General features: G+C 40.1%; 1 protein-coding gene across 2 annotated transcripts in view; it reads right to left on the minus strand.

Moving 5' to 3' along the window:
• Positions 1-18,654, minus strand: part of SESN1 (sestrin 1) — a 78,300-nt gene that overhangs the window by 17,418 nt on the left and 42,228 nt on the right. The gene's annotated exons all lie outside the window — the stretch shown is intronic.

Consider the following 18,654-nt stretch of genomic DNA (forward strand, 5'->3'; position numbering starts at 1 on the left):
CCTGTCAGGGAAACGTGGCAAAAGGACTTAAGGCAGCAGTTCTGCACATTTGTAATGCAAAAGCTTTAAAAACTTCCTCTCCCCTCCACTTTCCAAGGACCACCACCCCTCTGGTCTATGCAGCTAATTCTAGAGAGCCAAGGAACCCTCTAACTTCCAAAGACTTATCAACAGTTACAAGGTTAAATCACCTCAAGAAGCACAGGCACCATAGCTCCTTCCACAGGTCCTTGGCTTTAAGCTGGTTTCTCCAGAAGTAGTGAAGCATGCTTTGTACCTACATACTTCACTTCATTAAATGCTCAACAGAAACACGGAAAAAGAAGAATGCAATACTGGCAAGGAAGGTTGCATTTTGTAAGCTAATAAAATAAACTAATGAAGAACACTGTTTAATTCCCACTGGCTACTTCCTTACTTCAAGCCAAACGTAACAGAAAAAGAAGGAATGGGCTCCTCTTGCAACACAGGCAAAGAACTGGCTTGTGCTCAGGAAAACTGTTGAAAAAGAGTAATTACCTGAAAAGCTGAAATGCAAGAAGATACCTCACCATAAGAGGTCAGAGGAAAGATTATACCTTTCAATGAATTTAACACCTTTGGAAGAAAAGTGAAGCAAAAAGAACCCCAAAAGGCAGCACTCCTCCTGAAGTGTTTTTCCCCCAGGGTGACCAGTTGCCTTGCCTGGATATTTGTGAGAAAGCCTGTTTATGTTAACACTTGTTCCTATACAAAGAACCTTGGCAGATACAGACTTGTCTCTAGCATTGTCCAAGGGAAATTCTCATGAAACAGCCAACAACAGCAGAAAGTAGGAAATTCTACCGTATTCTTGGCTTTCTGTATCAGGATAGATAAAGGCAGTGACAGCATGTCAGAAAAATCATGTACAAAGGGGAAGAGGAAGTTGCACAGCCATAGCAAACAAATAATAATGCTCTTAAAAGCTCTCCCATATGGCTCCAGTACACAAGCTCTGCTCAAGCCCCAGGTACATCTCTGCCTTAGCGGGATCTCATCACCTCAATATGCTGCAAGAGCTTTCCCCACCCTTACCCTCACACAAGTATTTCCAAAATGCAACTCCCCCAAACTGAAGAACACACAAAACTGAGCCATGTGCTCAACTATAAATCAGTACGTGACTGTAGACTGAAATTGTTTTCCTTTAGGGGATACTAAGACGAGCTATTCCATCCTACACCAACAATTTCATGAGGGAATATGGTTGGACACCAGCACAAAGCTCGTTTGGGTACTAATGAGTGCAGAACCCAGTGCAAGTGGAGGACACGGGAACCAATCTATGGTACAGTTTGCATAACTTGAGTGTTCCCCTGGGGAAACCCAACTGTATGTTTGGCCATGTATCCATGCAAGTAAACAAAGATTAAGTGAAATGCTCATAAGGGGAAAAAACAACAATAAATGTTTAACATTAAAATATTGATAGACATCAAAGTTTCCTTTCACCCAGAAAGAGTATATGACAGATACACATGAAGTCACCTAAAGCATGGAAACACACTCTTTCATAGCAAGCACTTCCATAAAAGCTGCTTGCATAAAAGAATGGCATTTAACACCTGTGCTCTCTAGGTTAAGACATAAGAAATGCAGTTTTTCCTTATTGCTACAGTTAAAAGAAATGTCCTGGTGAAGATAAAAGGACACCAACCAGTTACAATGTGAAAAGCCTGATCCTGCCAAAGCATACGCCTGCACTTAGCTGATGTAACTTGGAACAGTTCCACGTCAGTCCAACAGGGTGACTTTTTTAGAGTCAAGTTCAGCACAAACAGATGACTCCAAAGAACTGGCAAAGCCAGATCTTAAATTCTTTCCACCGAAAACCTATCCAAGCAGAAGCACTCAAATACCTGTTACTGCAATGCCCTGGACATCAAATTAATATCTTGGAGGTTGATCAGATGATTCTTTCCCAGGAACATTTACAAGTAAAAACAGATAATTCTTCCGGGCTCAGAGTTACTTGATTTGTATTAGTTCTTAGGACCAGATTTCTCTCTCTTGTGGTTTCGTAAGGGAGCGCCAGCTTTGGCAGGATGTAGCAAGGTTAGCAGAATGGATGTAAATACCAGTATTCATGTCCAAGTGTCTTTGAACCCTCTGAGACTGCTAACGGCCACAGATGCCTGGTGTCTCCTATCTGCAGCTACAGCAGCTGAAGAGGTTACTGCACTAACCCAGGTGTCACTGCCCCTTCCAGGGGACAGGTCTCGTTCCTAAGACTTGCCCACTCAGCTGCTGGGAACAGCACTCCGTACTGCTTGCAGGGAAAGTAAGTGATCAGAGAACAATTTGCAGATGGTGGGGGATATATTTTTTTAATTGTTTCAGATAATTTTGACTGATAGCAGTTAGCAGTACTAACAATGACCAGATCCCAAGGGACACAACTCCTGGCAAAGCAGCAACAATAAATGTATGGTGGCAAGAATCCCTTCAACCAGAACAGCTCAAGCAACTCCACCTAATCTGGTGCTTTAATGAAGTCACCAGGTGTTTCAGCAATGACTAAGCAGTCCCACACTGGCTCCTCTTAACATTTCCCTGTGGATTCCTCTCATTCCTTGCTGTCCACAGCCACTACCCTTTTCATAACAAATTTCAAATGTATCTCCTAATCTCTTCTGTCCCTTTATTATATATCTGTTGTTTCTGAAATAGCAAAAATCTTCATCGTGATAACAATATGGGAGGCACAGAAACTGAACCATTCATTACAGCGATGAAAGAATTTAAATTAAATAGGAGGCTATACCATCCTAGCATGTGGGTCAAGAAAAAAAAGGTCAGTATTTCAAAGCATTCTTCTTGATTTAACCTTAACAATCTGATTTGTCGGTCTTCAAAAAACTCATTCCATTTAGAATCAGTACATAATTCTAGGGAGGAGGATAAGCTGTATTCTCTGTACAATCTAAATTCTTCCTGTATGTGTCAAAAAGGATCAGCCCTTAGGAATGACAGTTTCCACATAAGGAAATAAGTTTCAACCAATATGAAACAGCTTTCCTTTTCTAATCTTTAGGATTGCAAGGCCGGCTAAGACTAAACATTTTACAATATTCAGAGATTATATTATTGTCTGTTCTTCAAATATTATTCATCCTTGTAATGCTATTTTTCTATTTCTAGCTCTTTCTTACACGCTGCTTTCTAAAGGCCACATCTTGAGCTTTAATGGGCAAATGGCTTGCAAGTAAGCAAGGGGTTTCATGAGTAACTGGGTCATTCCTAGCTCACTATCCCCCCCAAAAGACCCAGCGTCGTTTCTGTGAGTTGCAAGAGGCTGTGAGACTGGGTTGTTACACCTGAGCAGGTCTCACAGTTGACTGACTTTTAACTCACCAAGCTCCAAGAACTCCAGTGGCTTTATCTGCTTGCTCCCTAGCTATTTGGTTCATCATTCAGGACTCTTACTCGCCCCAAACAGTCATTCTTCTGATAATTTCTGCCTTGAAGATATTTACAGCCTACCCCCCACCTTTAAACCAGAAGTTGTTTTGTTTTTTCTCTCCTCAAAGCTTGTCCAAATTTAACATTCCCTTCTGCACTTATTAGGTAGCAGAAGTACAAAGTTCAATTTAGGGAGCTATAAGAAGTTGAGATCTTGAGATTATTCATGCTTTGGCAAGAACGTGAAAACAGACTTATGGTTTCTAAGACTAGTACAAATAAGTAGATTAAAGATGCATATCTAAAGCTCAGTAGATTGAAAGAATGTCTTACCAGATCATACTTACCCCTTTTTAGGGTACACAACTCCTCCTAGGCTAATAAACAGCAGCTGAACTATAAAAGTTGTCTGTCTGGCTTACTGTGAACACCCAGCATTAGAGAAGTGGGTTCTTCTGATACTTTTCTGAGCATCAGGCTCATGCGACTACACAAGAATACTCTCTGGTTAACAACTCCTGCCAGACCCAGCTTTCCCAAAATTGAAGTCCATGTAAACTAGTTTCAAAACTGACCTAGGTAACTCACGGTTAGCTTTTTATCTTTCTCATCTTTCAGTGACTAGAAGATGTATGGAGAGGGGATCTGCTGTCCAGCTGCAGATTGCCACTCTCTGGGGAATGGAACATGTTTAGGCTGCCAGCTATTCTGCAGTCTCTCTCAGTACTAAATAAACATTAGGTTGAAAAAATATCACAGTTTAGCCTTAATAAAACAGTGTATTTGGAGTTCAATAAAGAAAAATAAAATTTAGCATAGCTCATAGCTGTCTAGAATTGGTTTGGCCTAAAGAGATCTCCCCTCTTCCCTTCAGCTGGCAACCTGCTGGGTCACGCCAATGCCCAAGACATTTTGCACAGCTCCTTGTAGTTAGCATCCATTTTATTTTTCCCAAGCCCTCTCCCTGCAAGCCGAACCCTGAAAAGGAACAAATATCCTTTCTCAGTTCAGCAAAAATTCACCCCTGGGAACTTCCTGCAACCCCAAGTCCTCATAGTTGATTCAGTTAAGAGCAATGAGACAATGCAGTATCTTACTTGCTAAGCTACCTGGAACGCTGTCTAACTGTGCTTCACCCCTGTGAAGTTGCTGTTTGAAGGCCTGTCCTACACAGATGGAAGTTGCCTTATCAGTCTGGGTAATTCACTGCAAACAAAACCTTTCTCATTAAGCAAATGTGTGCCTTCAAAGCCAGGGAAGGCTAGCCAAATCATCTCTGGGTAAGGTTTCTGGGGTTTTTAAACTGCATTTGACCTCAGAAATAGTCTTTCTGTGATAACAAAAGAAAAAGCAACGAAATGCAGGTCATTATTAGCTTCTGAATGAAATCAGACACAATAGCAAGGAGGAAAAAAATGCCTTTAAGAGTCCTGGAACTTTGCACCTGGTTTACTGGAACTGAATGAGACCATTACAGCAAGTGACCCAGAGATGCACTGCTGTCACGTTACAGCGAGTATGCAGGAAACGCTGTGCAAGTGTCCTGTGAAGAAGCAGCAGCTAAAACCTACTTTCATACTCTGGTACGTAGAGACATGCAACCCAGAAGAAGCTATTCTCTCCAGAACCGTTTGTCATCTTTACCCTTGGGGGCTCAGGTGCATTTCCACAAAATTGCTTGAAACTCTGACCTGAGGCTCATGCCTGACTTGATTTTGCAGGTGCAACAAACAAAAACTTATTTCTGTAGAGCCCTCACCAAGGAACAAACTAGCAATTTATAGAATGGTTTATTAGACTTTGAGTCAATCCATATCCACACTACAGCCAAAACCCAAGTGATTTTCCTTTTTTAATTACATTCAATGTTTTCCCCACAAAAATAAGAAGAACAGAATGCAAGAAAAGCATGTAATGTAATTTAATGCTCAAGAAGACCTTCAGCTATTTTTCTATAGCTTGATTGTTACAATGAGATAAAATTAAGTGAAACAGTACTAAACAAATATGGGAATTACCACTAAGAGCGAGGAATCCTATCAGTAACTGCAGTTTGGAGAACTGTTTTGTGGCTTTCTTATTACACTTGCCACTTTCAGGCACATGCTCAGTGTGTCTCAGATAGGAAAAAAATTAAAATAAAAGTAAGTTATTTTATTTTCAGTTTTCAGTCTAGCTGTGACCCAAATAATAGATGTTATTTATCAGAGTTTGAGAGTTTTGGAAAAACAAAGATTTTTTTATTAGGAAAAAAATCCAGATACCTATAAAGCTGTATCCCATGCATTTTCTGTAACAACCTGTCTTGATGGTAAGGTTGCAAGTTCCTCAAGTCCATATTTGTTGCAAGTCTCTGTCCATACTTGTTTAATATATAGAGCCAAGTACAATAGTATTATAGAATTTATCAACTTTAGAGCATTATCTGGGCAAAAAAGCTAGGTACAATAGTAAGTAGCATCATCCTAGAAGAATAACCCATACCACTGATCTAATGACAGCAGTTAAGAAACAGATCATCCTCTAGGAACTATTCAACAACTGACTGTTAGAAGTTAAGGAGATAATACCAGATCTGCCATTTTCGTATCAAATCTGTTTCTTTTACTTTTATACTCAAACATAAACCTCTGCTTGAGGAGAATAATGACAAGAAAAAAAGCAATGAATGACACATTTCTTGCCATTTTTGGCCATTATTACTGGTATTTTGTTTAAATTCAGACAGCATTGTATTCCTCATTCTTCCCCATTTGAGAAGATGATGTGGCTAGAATATTTGGACTCAAATCAGTTTATTTGCCTTGGTTTCTGAAACAGAAGAGCTGAAAAAAAGCAGAGTCTTCCTACTGATACAAATCCTAAAAGATCGTGTCTGTTTCCTGCTCAGGAATTCAGACTCTTTCTTTCAGTGGGTTTTACTATTTTGACACTTTCATTAATATATTGTTTCTTTCTTTAACTCTAAGTTTTAAGGACATTGACACCTGCCTAGGGTTACAGCAGAGAGCAGAAGCCCCTGGCCCGTCAGGGGCCACCCCTGCCCTGTGACCAGCAATAACAGCATCAAGACTTGCTCTGGTGAACCCCAGATTGGGCACAGCAAGCTGCAATGCCACTACCAACACATGCTTCAAGGTCACAGAACATGCACTCCTGCTTAACAACAGCACAACTTTTGCATCCTCCTAAACCAAAGATTTCTCCGGAGCTTGGAGAGCTCCTTCAGGGTCCCTGGGACAAGCTGCATGTAGGACCAACTCCCTACCCCCCTATCCCAACTACCACTTTGGCACTTTTCCACTGGCTGCAGCAGCTTTGGGTCCCTGCAAGACAACTGTAAAATCACAGGGAGATTGCCGCAATTGAGCTGCTTGGAATCTCAATAAACCCACAAACTTTTCTGGGCTTTGCAATGCTGCTGCCTGCAATGATGACATGCAGACAGTGGAACTATTATTACCTTCACCCACTTACCTTCTCAAATGGCTGTTTACTAGAGGAATTAAGTCAAAACAGGCTTGAAACCAATTCTAGCACTTTCTGTTGAAATGCTTTAAAGTGTATGTGTTTGGTGTTTTTAAAGAGTTAACCACAATATTGGAACTTAGCCTTAAATCCACTGTTTGTTAACAAACATAATTTTAAATCAAACACTTGCTGTTGTGAGAGAGGAAAGGCCACCTACCACTGCCAGACCACCCTGACTACTTGCTAGACAGTGTTTTAAACATGTGATGGTTCAAAAGTCCTGGGAAAGGCCAGCACTGTAAGTGTAGTCCCTCAGATTCAAGAGAGATGAAACCACATGCACAATACATACAGCAGCCGTGCTGCAGAAGACACAGCGCTCTCAGATTGCCATAGCAGAACCAATATTTTGCAATCAAGCCCACATTCAAGCCTGATTTATAGCAGTTTTCAAATATAAAGTAAATAAACAAAGAACCAGTAAATAAATATGAATGCACACCTACTGTACTAAACACACACAAATTTTACTCAGATAGTATTAGAATGTCCTTAAAGAAGGGATTCCGTGTGTACAGTTGACAATTGAACTTATAAATCTGTTTTACTGGATAGAAAGCTATTGCATTCAAACACCTTCTTGTTTTGTCAGTAAAGCTACAAATCTATACCTGTCTCTCAGTTTCTCACAAGTGTGACAACTGTACTCTAACTGTTCCGCAGTGATTCCAAGTCAGCAAAGCAATGCAGCAAATGGAAGCTTGTGCAGAACTGTATGATGTTTTCACTACTGATGAAGATGCCACAACAATCACTCAAGCCTGTCAATCAAATAAGCCAATCACTCAACTAAACTACTAGCAAAAAATTCTGGTTCATTTGCTGAGATGCCGATATTACTAATAACAGTTGAGAGGATTATTTCTCTTTATCAGGGCATCTTTATTATCTTCCTGAAAAGTCCTCCTCGCAAAGAAACTAACACAAAAATATTTAATTCTATTATTTTAGAAAAAAATGGTACAAACTTTTTGCATTTACTCATGTAAATATATTTCTCCTTTTAGAAAACAAAATTCGTGGAGTAACAGATTATTTGTGACTTAATGTGAAATTTAACTTGAGGGAAATCAGTATGTCCCATCATACTTTTCTGAAGCTGGTAGGGCTACGGCTAAACCAGGTTTGGATTGTCGCCAACAAGGGCCAGAGACCAACTCTTACAGCTGTAACAAATAAGCACTTAACTTGGTAAAGTGTAGGTCTGGAGCTGTCAAAGAACACTGCAAGATGGCTAAACCAAACAAGACTGGGATAAGCCCAGGAGAAATCTCTTTGGTAGGCTTAGATACAAGGCTCAAAGAGAAACCAGAGCCAGGGACTGCACTAGGATTTGAAAGAGCAAAGACTGGCAAGGTGGAATTTGGGTGTCGGGTTAAAGAAAGAGAGAAAAACACCGAGGATCATTCCACTGGATTTAAACTTAAGCCTGGTGGGAGTAATTCTGCTAAGGCAAGGTGTTTGCATGTCCACAGCCATCAGGTGAAGTTCAGAGTTTGCACTAACCAGGACCTAGAAAGGGAGGTTCAGCTGTGCAAAGGAGAGGGGTCCCTGAGCCCCTCTTGTTGTTTCTAAGAGGCTGATAATCTGCTCTGTAAAAATAAATAAATAAAACCGTGCATCCCTGAATTCATATTTCAATACCATCTATATTCTTTCTTTCACATGCAAGGGCTGCATTAACTACAGTAAATTCATTCTCAGGACTATAGAATCGTGCAGCATTACACACACGCAGAGGCACTTCCTTAGTAGCTGTCCTGCATTAGTTCTTTTGTTGAAATACAATCAAGACATTGCTGGAAGGGAATGTTTTATACTAAAGCCACTTCAGGTTGTTTCTGGCAGCACATTGCCCTGGCTGAAGGAAATGGTCTTGTACAAGCAATCAAAATGCACCATCTGACCACGCCTAAGCTAACCTGAACAGGAAAGAAAGATAACCCCCGTATAAACTTGTACAGCAAATATGTTAGGACTGGAACACTTTGCTGTGTTTCATGTGATACAGCAATTGGATGAATTCTCTTAACAGCTCTGAACCTTTCTGGAACACAGCTGCTCTGAGGGGCAAAGGGAAGAAAAAAGCAGCTAGAGGCAAGCTGGGGAGCTCGTTCACATGGAGAGACCAAATAAAAGAAATTACTGGATGGGAATATGGGCACAGTCCAGGTGGCTGGCATACATGACGTTAAATAAACAAACTTTGAAAATAGAAAAAGCATTAAAAGTAATGGTAGTGCATTCAGAACACATGTAGCTCACTGGGCACTGCCTGTGACCATCCACGTATCTCATATATAATAGGTCAGAAGATGCCCCAAACACAAAGATACCATATGTATGCGCAGGCCTTTTAAAGAGATTTCACCTACCAGAAGCCCCAAATGACCAAATTCGTTTTCCCTTGTCTATACAAACTTCTAGGAGGGGAGAGCAGGGCCGGGGGGGGCTGGAAGGGACAGGAATGTATGTGAGTAATGACAGTACTATTTATCAGGCCCTCGCACAGACTAACTCTTTGCATGGGTATTCACTGGTGAAAAAAAAAAAACAACACAACTGCTTGCTCTGCCTCATAAGAAGACAGACATTCACATAAAACAAAACATACATTTATATTTTTGGCTCAATATTCTTGTCTCTGAATTGTTGCTCTACATATCAACAAATGATCCTTTGTTTTAAGAAAGTCTTACCGGCCACAAGTTTCCCAAGAGAGGGGCACTATATCCTCAAACGCTGACAGGCCTGCCTGGTAATAAGCCACCAGCATGTATGGGATAGATGGCACAGCTCCAGCGCTGTGTATAGAGGAACCACAAGAATACTCACCAAGAGAGGGTAAGTTAAGAAGGCATCTGGACATGAGAATGACAGAAAGATACTGGCCGCAGTTATCCTACAACCCTGCTATCCTGCCTTGCATGCCAGCTTGCTGACATTTATGTGGCTACTAAAAAAGAAAGAACAACCATAACCAAGTCACTATGCAGAGCTTTTATTCTAGAAGTACATACTAATACTAAGGAATATTGCACACTGGGGTATCCAACACAGTCTTAAAGCAATCTGCTTCATGTTGAGAGTTACTGGCTAACAATTCTCAGCCAACAGCAGCTGAAAACATGCCCAATCCCATGCACCTAGAGCATGGGAAGGACTGCAGCCTATTTAAAAGTCAGGGATATCATCAAGAGCCGCAATAGAAACAGAAGTCTGAACTTGGCATGTAAATGCCTTTTCCTCTCTTTTTCAGAACAAACTCCCTTGATGGAAGCTGTCTTTTTAAAAGTAATTGAATTTTGCACTTGAGTGCCCTACTAAACTCAGCTATGCAAGGCTAAATCATCTTTTTTTTATAAAATACAAAAATATAATGATAACTGAGGGTGTTTTCATGAGGTCTGTTGACAGAATAGAGTAACAACACTTTACATTAAGGCTTTCAAACAGTAAATAAAACCTCTAAAAGCAAATCTTATTTCATGTTTCCTCCGTCAGCTAGCAAAATATCAGCTAAATGTTAATGGCACTTATCCTGCTATTTTGGTTGCCATCAGATCTGAAGGAATACACCTGCATCAATTTTTCCCATATGTTTTACACAAGTCTCTCCCCAAATATGTTTTCCTCCTCTCCTCAAACAAAACTTCCACCAACTGTTGGGAGAAGCTATGCAACTGCACTTGACACTAACATGAACTTCCTGATCAGACCATCTACAACCTTTAGCCCATGTTCCCTGTTGTCTCAAGGGGCAAAGGGAGTGAGCAGCTGCTGAAAGTTTGTAACTAATAGTACATTGTGAAAGAAACATGAAGGGAACTAGAGTCAACAAATTAAATGTGAAGATTTGAGCAAACTGCCCAGAGAAACAGGACATTTTTTTCAGTCTGGCAACAACCTCGAAAATTACATAAGTGTATTGTGTACATTACCCTGGAAAGCACGCAGTTCCTGGGGTAGAAGGGCACTTAATTTCCATGGCTTGCTGCTTACAAACAATTCACATCGAGCAGAGGATCTCATTTTGGGTGCCCTTAAATCAACTTGTAAGCTCATTAAAGAAGCGTTGCAGTTATGTGAAAAGTAGGTGGAGAAAGACTCAGAAATAAAGCTTCCAAAGTTTTCAGTTAACTTCTAACTGACAGTTTTTCTAAGAATCTGCACATTTGTTCCATACTCTGAAATTTTTTTCCAGCTTTTATCTTTGCCCAGTATTTTTGCAAGCCAACTAGTACAGCCAAATGCAGATAGGATCAGAAGACTACACACTGAAAAGCATTTCAGCAAGACCTCAGGTTCATGACCTATTTTATGTAACGGAAATCTGCTTAAATATGAATCAAACCATAGATACTGGAACTCTTTACATTTAGATGGTATCAATCTATGTGTGTATCCCTTAATCCACATATACTAGTAAAGCTTGTACACCAAGTTCTTTCCTGGTCGGTAGCCCCATCAGCAAATATAGTCACAGAATTCAGAACACAAAAGCCATTTACCAAAGAAGGTACCTAAAAGAAATGAGAATCTATAGAACAGCTAGGTTTTAAGATTCAGATCAGTGTGCAATAATCACAATTCAGTCATAAGCTCACTTTCCTCTTTCAGCCTGGGTCCATTTCCCACCTTCCCCACCATTACTTCTCTACTAAACTTCAAAGAATCAGAATCATAGAATCATTAACATTGGAAAAAGACCTCTAAGAGAATCCAGTCTAACCACCAGCCAAATATCACAATGCCTACTAAATCATGCCCCAAGGTGCCATGAATACCTCCAGGGACGGTGACTCCACCACTTCCCTGGGCATCCTGTTCCAATGCTTCACTCTCTTTTGGTAAAGAATTTTTTTCTAATATCCAATCTAAACCTCTCCTGGTGCAACCTGAAGCCATTTCCTCTCTCATATCACTTTTCACTTTGAAGAAGAGACCAGAACTCCACTTTGCTACAACCTCCTTTCAGGTAGTAGAAATTACTGACGAACAAATCTGATTTTCCTTTTCTTACTACCCTATCTTGAATTGCTTACTGTTAGCCTGGTTGGGTTGTAATGAACTGAATTGTGCTCTGATCTGTACAGTAGCCCTCTCTCCTCACTTGACACTAGACACTACTGCTTTGAGTGCCTGTCACTACTTTGTGGTGCCATGTGGAGAACACCGGATGTTCTCCCTTTAGTGCAGGTGCTAGTTCCAGCAAGCACAGAAAGGAAAAGTCACTTACAACTTGTCTCATACAAACATGGGTAATACTGGCAGAAATCAGGATTACATTTTTCTACTGTTTTATTGCCTTCTCTCTTGACCCTACTGCTTCCCAAGCTAGGGCAGCTCAGCTCTTCCATGACATGAGAACTAGAACTGTAAAAGGGGTTAGGGTGAGGTACTACTTCCAAAAGACCGCTATCTCTGCAAAAGCAGGTTATTACTTTGCTGATGGCTCGTTATCAAAGCCACTCGCAGACTGAAAATGTATCAGCTGCCCCAAGAAACACACAGTCTGACAGAGTTTACCTAGGTTTAAGCTTGTTATTCTGAATCTGAAACTTGCCCAAGTTCACTAAATGCAAACTGAGTTTCAGCTAGTATCACACAACTTCCTTCTACCTTGGAAGAACTCTGAAGGCAGAGGCTGAAAACTCTCCCTGTGCGTTATATACATGTGAAAGTAGAAGAAATCAGGCCGCACTTATCCCCAGTTCCTGACAGGGGGATCTACTGGTTATTAAGGAGAGTGGTAAGTGCCAAGCCAGAAAGCTAGTGACTAAAAAAGAAGGATGGCAAACCGCCTAGGTGGGGAGAGTAAGAAGGAGCATCCACAGCAAAGGAGTCCTAGGGAAAAACATTCATTTACTTGTCTGGCTTAGGGACAGACCCCCTTAGTACAGGTACAGGGACTTACTCAGGGCAGCAGCTTCATAAATTGCTGTGTAGCACATCAGCAATGAGTGGAAACTACGTATCTCAGACTAAAAGCAGTTTTTGGAGGGTGAGGTTTGGTATGTGATTGCCCAACAGAGCAATTTTATTGAAGTTTGAAACAGTGAAAGCTTATGACAGGGTAGGCACTTTACAGAAAACATAGTTTTGCCTGAGTTTGTGATGAAACTGCAACTACATTCTTCCCAATAACCTTAAAGCTTTGCTATATAACCTCTACAGATGGATTGAGTCCGTAGAACTGAGATTTCAAGTTTTATTATTAAGCAGAGCTGCTAGAAAACAGGAACACACAAATTCAATGTGGGAAAAGAAAAGAAAGTGGTAGCATATGTATTTCTTCCACTGCAGCTACTGTATTTGTTTTCTCTCATTAAGCAAACACTCACCCAAGCTTGGGACAATTCCAGCTGGTTACATCAGGGGTTCACACAGCAGCAGTTACATACCGAAACTGTTCTTAAGTGTAACTCTATGGACTTTATTACAATTTCCTCCTACAATCAGCAGCATTATTTAGACACAATCCTATATGTTATTAAATATATAGCATTTGACAAAATCCAGGTGCCTTTCTTTATTTCTCCTCCTCAGAACAAATACAATACATCACAGTTAGAAAGAGCATTTAATTATTGCACAGATTTTAAGAGGCATCAACTATCACTGACTTTGCAATTAACACTACAGGCCAGTGACAAAAGATGCAGGAATAGCTGTTAACATAATTTAACAGAAACAGTTAATTCCCAAAGTAAAGATGGCCTCCAAGTCTTTCAGTAGGCAAGAAATAGTGGACAGCTGGCAACACTAAAAGATTTACTGAATACAGCAGCATTCAGCAGCAATTTGAAAACTGTCTGCTTGGGTAAGGCTGAGTTATTTAAAAAAAGTCCTAATTTATAAACAGTGTTGATGGGATTTAAACAGCCTGTGTAAGAAGGATTAAAAGTCAATTGAAAAGTCTGTACAGATAAGAATGCAAAAAGAAACTGTGTCCTTGAATTCTGTACATACTGTTTCACTTTATCTCCCTTTCAGTCTCCTGGCACACAGCGAGGGTAATACCAGTTGCCTTATGCATAGCTGGTGAGGTGGCCACTCTTAGGGCTATTTAATGCTTGTATAGTAGTTTGAGCTACACTGTCCCCTCACCTCTCTGCCCCTCTTTTAAAGCTGTACACTGAAAATCATCATTACCACCATTGCAAGTACAGCTAGCAGATACCAAAGAGAGACATAAACTGCAAGAGCCTGCTATAATGATTAGGTATTTCCCTTCCTCTTTGCAACTAATAATTTCGCTATTTTCTGTTAGGATTTTACAACTGCACATCTTCAATGTAACTAGTGTAAATATTGACACTGGGGAGGCAAGTGGGGATTTCTGGGAGGACGAGGGATGGATAGGGGATGAGAACTAGGCTTTAAGGTTTTTTCCCCTTTTGCCTCCAAAGTATCCTGTAACAGTCTGCTTTAAAGACTTTTAATTTATGTATCACTTCTTAGAATAAGCGAAACAGGAAAACACAACTAGCTCTTTTCATTCATTAATCTCTCCCCTATCCTTTCTTATCTTCTCATTTCATCCAAAATCCTGCCTATTCTGGTAACCTAAGTTGCCTATTTCTGATGTGTCTTTTGTAAGACAGCCAAAGCTACAGAGCATTCAAGGTGAAAATGTACAATACCACATCTTGTCTTGGTTTTCCTAGCCTGTAAAACAGCTTAACATTTGATTTGCTTCCTTTGGTCTCATCCAAGATACAATAAGAGCTTTATGAAAAAGCCCTGTAAGAATCTGGGCCATTGATTTGAACAAGGACTATTTAGCCACGACACAGAGCACCAAAAAGAACTGTTCAACAAGCCAGCTCTGGAAGCAGTACTGGCATTCCAGTGTAAGGCTCTAACAGTAGCACAGAGCTAGGCAGTAAAGGTGGGTGACTGCTGGGACCTAATGTTATTTCTAGGCACAGTCTTCATAGCACTGTACCAGCCTGCTGGAGCTAGTTCTGGTGCATCCAACACAGCATCAAAAACCATGTTCTAAACATATCCCTGTCACTCATCTGTGATGTTTATCAGCCTATGCTTTTTCCAAGGAATCACATAAACCATTACATAAACATAACCCAAATATTACTTGCAGAGTGGACAGCTGTTCCACTGGGAAGTGGAGTTACATTTACGAAACAAACAAACAAGCCACTGATATTTAGGAGTACATTGCCTCCATGCAGATTTAGGGCGGAAATGAAGGATGTCAATATACAATAGCTCTAGGGAGATTCAAATAGCTTATCAGCTTACTTGCTGTATTTGTGTAAACCACACAATACAAATTCTGCAGGAGATATACTTTCCTAACTCTTAGGGCTGCAAAGTTAATATTTGAAACGCAGCTTTACTATAAGTCAACACAATCCCATTTCCACTGGTCTGTTAGAGCGTGAAACTACCATGAGAGCAGCAATTTACTCACTTTCCCTTACCTTCATGTAGGTGAGGAAGCTAAGGCCCCAGTACAAATATTGTTTCAAGAATGCCTGCTTCAATATATTTCATCATACAGTTATTATCTGGTTACTGTACACACTCTGCACTCATGAGTATTACTCCTTGCATTTTGCACATACGGTTTTATATCCTGCAGAGTAAGACCGATAATGTTATTCGAATCATGTTCATGACTATTCATTTTGCAGCAACATTTTCGTGGTCCAGTCCTTTCTCCAGATAACATAACCAGGGAATCCACATTAAGGAGATGGAAATAAACATACCAAAACCGATCCCTCCTTAAAGCTCATCACTCTTTTATGCAGTTTCTACTTTTGAAAATAGGAGGGTTTATTGGTATTTATTTCTGTTTGGGCTGCAAAGTCAGCATAGATTAGATAGCTGGGCCTCCCTATTAGTGCCCCTACATGTTTATATGACAACAAAAAGGACTGAGCTGCCATTCTATAAGGGCTATGGAAGAAGAGGTGAACCTTAAAAACAGAAAGACCACCTTGCATCTGAATGCGCACAGGCAGATGCCTCATTGAAAGTCCTTAAGAGTTTTAGTCACACGTTCCCTGCTTCAGTACACGTAGTTAGAGGACTGTGAACTAAAAAAGTGCAGTTTGGCTTCTTTGCTGTAACCTCATGATGTTATTTGGGCATTTATGAATAGCTAAATCTCCATGCAGCAGAGCTGCTAATAGCATGGCATGTACCAATCACACTGCAAAGCAAGTGATCTCACCTAGGCAGCTTGTGTAAACACAGCACAGACAGACAAACAGGACAACATTTGGAGTGTACTTCAGGTTATTCTATGAAGAATATTCACTGTGTTGCCTGGAAACACATACATAGGGCTCTTGGGGGTGCTCCTCACTTTCCATAAAGAAAATGTATAGAAAGAACGATTCCTTCAAACAATGGGTTTGCTACTGTAGTAATTCAGCATTCCATGCCCTGAAGAATAACTTTTCTCAACAGTATTTCCATACCCAGCAATCCTCCTCTCTGAGCACCCATTTCCATTAGGAAGCATTCTGCTGCTATAAGCAAGAAACGATGGCACTGCAGAGTGCCCTGTTTGAACAAATGCACACTGCTGGAACAGAACAGATTGTCCCCACAAATGCATTTTAGAGAAGTACTATTTAAAGCTCCGTAGACATGACAGTGAAACTGAATTTAAATTCTAAAGAAAAAAATTTCAAAGCCTTTGAAAGAAGTTACTAATATTTGTGTACTTTCTTTCTTAAACCAATAGATGTTAATTACTCGTTGGCAAACTGACAGGAAAAAAATAACTTTCATTATTCCTGAGGGCTAAGCCACTAAAACCCAAGAATGGGTAGATTCAGCTATCTGGTGGTCTCACAAAGAAACAGTTAAACCCCAGTTCTGACCAAATTAGAAGAGGGTAAATCCTATTTACTTGCAATTAGTTTCCTGTATACAGTGTCTTCCACTAATAATATTTAGAGCAGAAACCTATTGCCTGTAGAACAGTGTTACAGAACAGAAATCCCACAGAGTAAATATCAATAGGAAATTTCTGGTTTGCAAAATATTTACTAAAGAATCCTGTAAGAAAATAAGGTTTCTTTTTAAATAATGTATTTCATTAGATCAACTAATGCAGGTGGAAAACCATAGGGGCAAGCTCTACTTCAGATCAGGCTTAAAAGCTTATTTATGGTATGAGCTCATTCAAGAAAAACCACTACCATTCCCCACAAGTCTGATTTGCTGTTATCACAGCTACAACACTATTTTCATTCAAAAAAAAGAACAAACAAGTGTAGAATATTAGCTAAAAGTTTTTAGTTGGTTTTATCCCCACCAAAATAGCGATTCATTCCTTACAGGCTTCACTGCTACAAACGCCAGAGGAGGAGAAGAAATACTGGTCAGGCAACTTATTTTAGAGATACATGCTCTGCATTGAGTGGGATTTCAGAGAAAAACTCTGTACTAGCAAGTGCTAAAGAGGTTTAGCCAAAGGCTTTGCTATTTCTGAGGTAACTGTAAACTGAGAGGCTGTTTAGTTTCAATATATAGATACCGAGCTCTTCCCGGCTTACCTAACGCATACAGAAAGGTCTAATGAAAAATGACAGAAAAATATTACATATTCTTAAATAATTTGATCTCCATGATCTCTAAGAAATACATCTGAAAGGAACTCATACAGCACACCATGAAGACTACTTCGGACACAGTCACAAGGAAATAAAATTATCCCAGCTGTAGAAAAAGGACAGATGGGACCCCTGAAAGCCTATTCAAGAGTAGTCTCCTGCTTCAGCAGAATCAACTACAGCTTTGCCATCCTGACATATGTTGCCCTAACCTGTTCACTGTTCGAAGGCCTCTAATGACAGACAAGCCACGACTTCCAAGGCAAAGAGTGCTCAAGTATCCTTATTATTAAGATCTAAATTTTACCTGGTACCATTATCTGAATTTGTCTCTGAACACAGAAACTCTTCAGTGTTATACAAAAATTACATTCTTTTCTAACTGCTGAAGAATTTAAACATACCATCAGTTCTCACAGAATATATTGCCAAGAAAGACTTTTTTATGCTCTTGCTATAGGGTCTACAACTGTCTTTTAATCCAGATATAAAGTGAAACAGATGCAAGTCTAGAAGCAAACAGCATCAAATACAATGCGTGACAGAGTACAGGGTGATTTTAAATTTCTAAAGAAAAATCACTTTGTATAAACTTTTCAGAGCAGGGGAATGAAGCTACTAGGAAAAGCGGCAGTATACAATCTTACTGCTACTGAAAACACTGCTTCACAGAGCATAAGATAAGGAAAGAAAAGAAAGAATAAAAAAAAGGACAAAAGCACACTTCCTACTCCTTAATAAAATCAGTTTAAATACCCCACTAAGAAGGTTATTTCAAAAGGCTCAGATGCCATTTCTATTCCCTCCCACTTTAGCACAATGTCTTGCTAATTTTTGAGCACTTCTTGTTCTTCTCCAGCAGCCTCACTACTAGTTACACTAACAGGGAGAGGGGTTACTTCTAGGTAAGGGCCTCGGATAGCAAGTTAGTCACTTCATCTTTGCTTCAGAAGATGGGGACAAAATCTTCTACTTGTTCTATGCAACCCTCTCCTACTGAAGACGAGAGCAAGCAATGACAATGTACTGCTGTAGCGAACACTCTCTAAGAGGGAGAAATTACGTCCCACTCACCCTGGAATCACAGGAGGCAGAAAGT

The sequence above is a fragment of the Cuculus canorus genome, chromosome 3, assembly GCF_017976375.1.
Source record: "Cuculus canorus isolate bCucCan1 chromosome 3, bCucCan1.pri, whole genome shotgun sequence".
Taxonomy (NCBI): domain Eukaryota; kingdom Metazoa; phylum Chordata; class Aves; order Cuculiformes; family Cuculidae; genus Cuculus; species Cuculus canorus.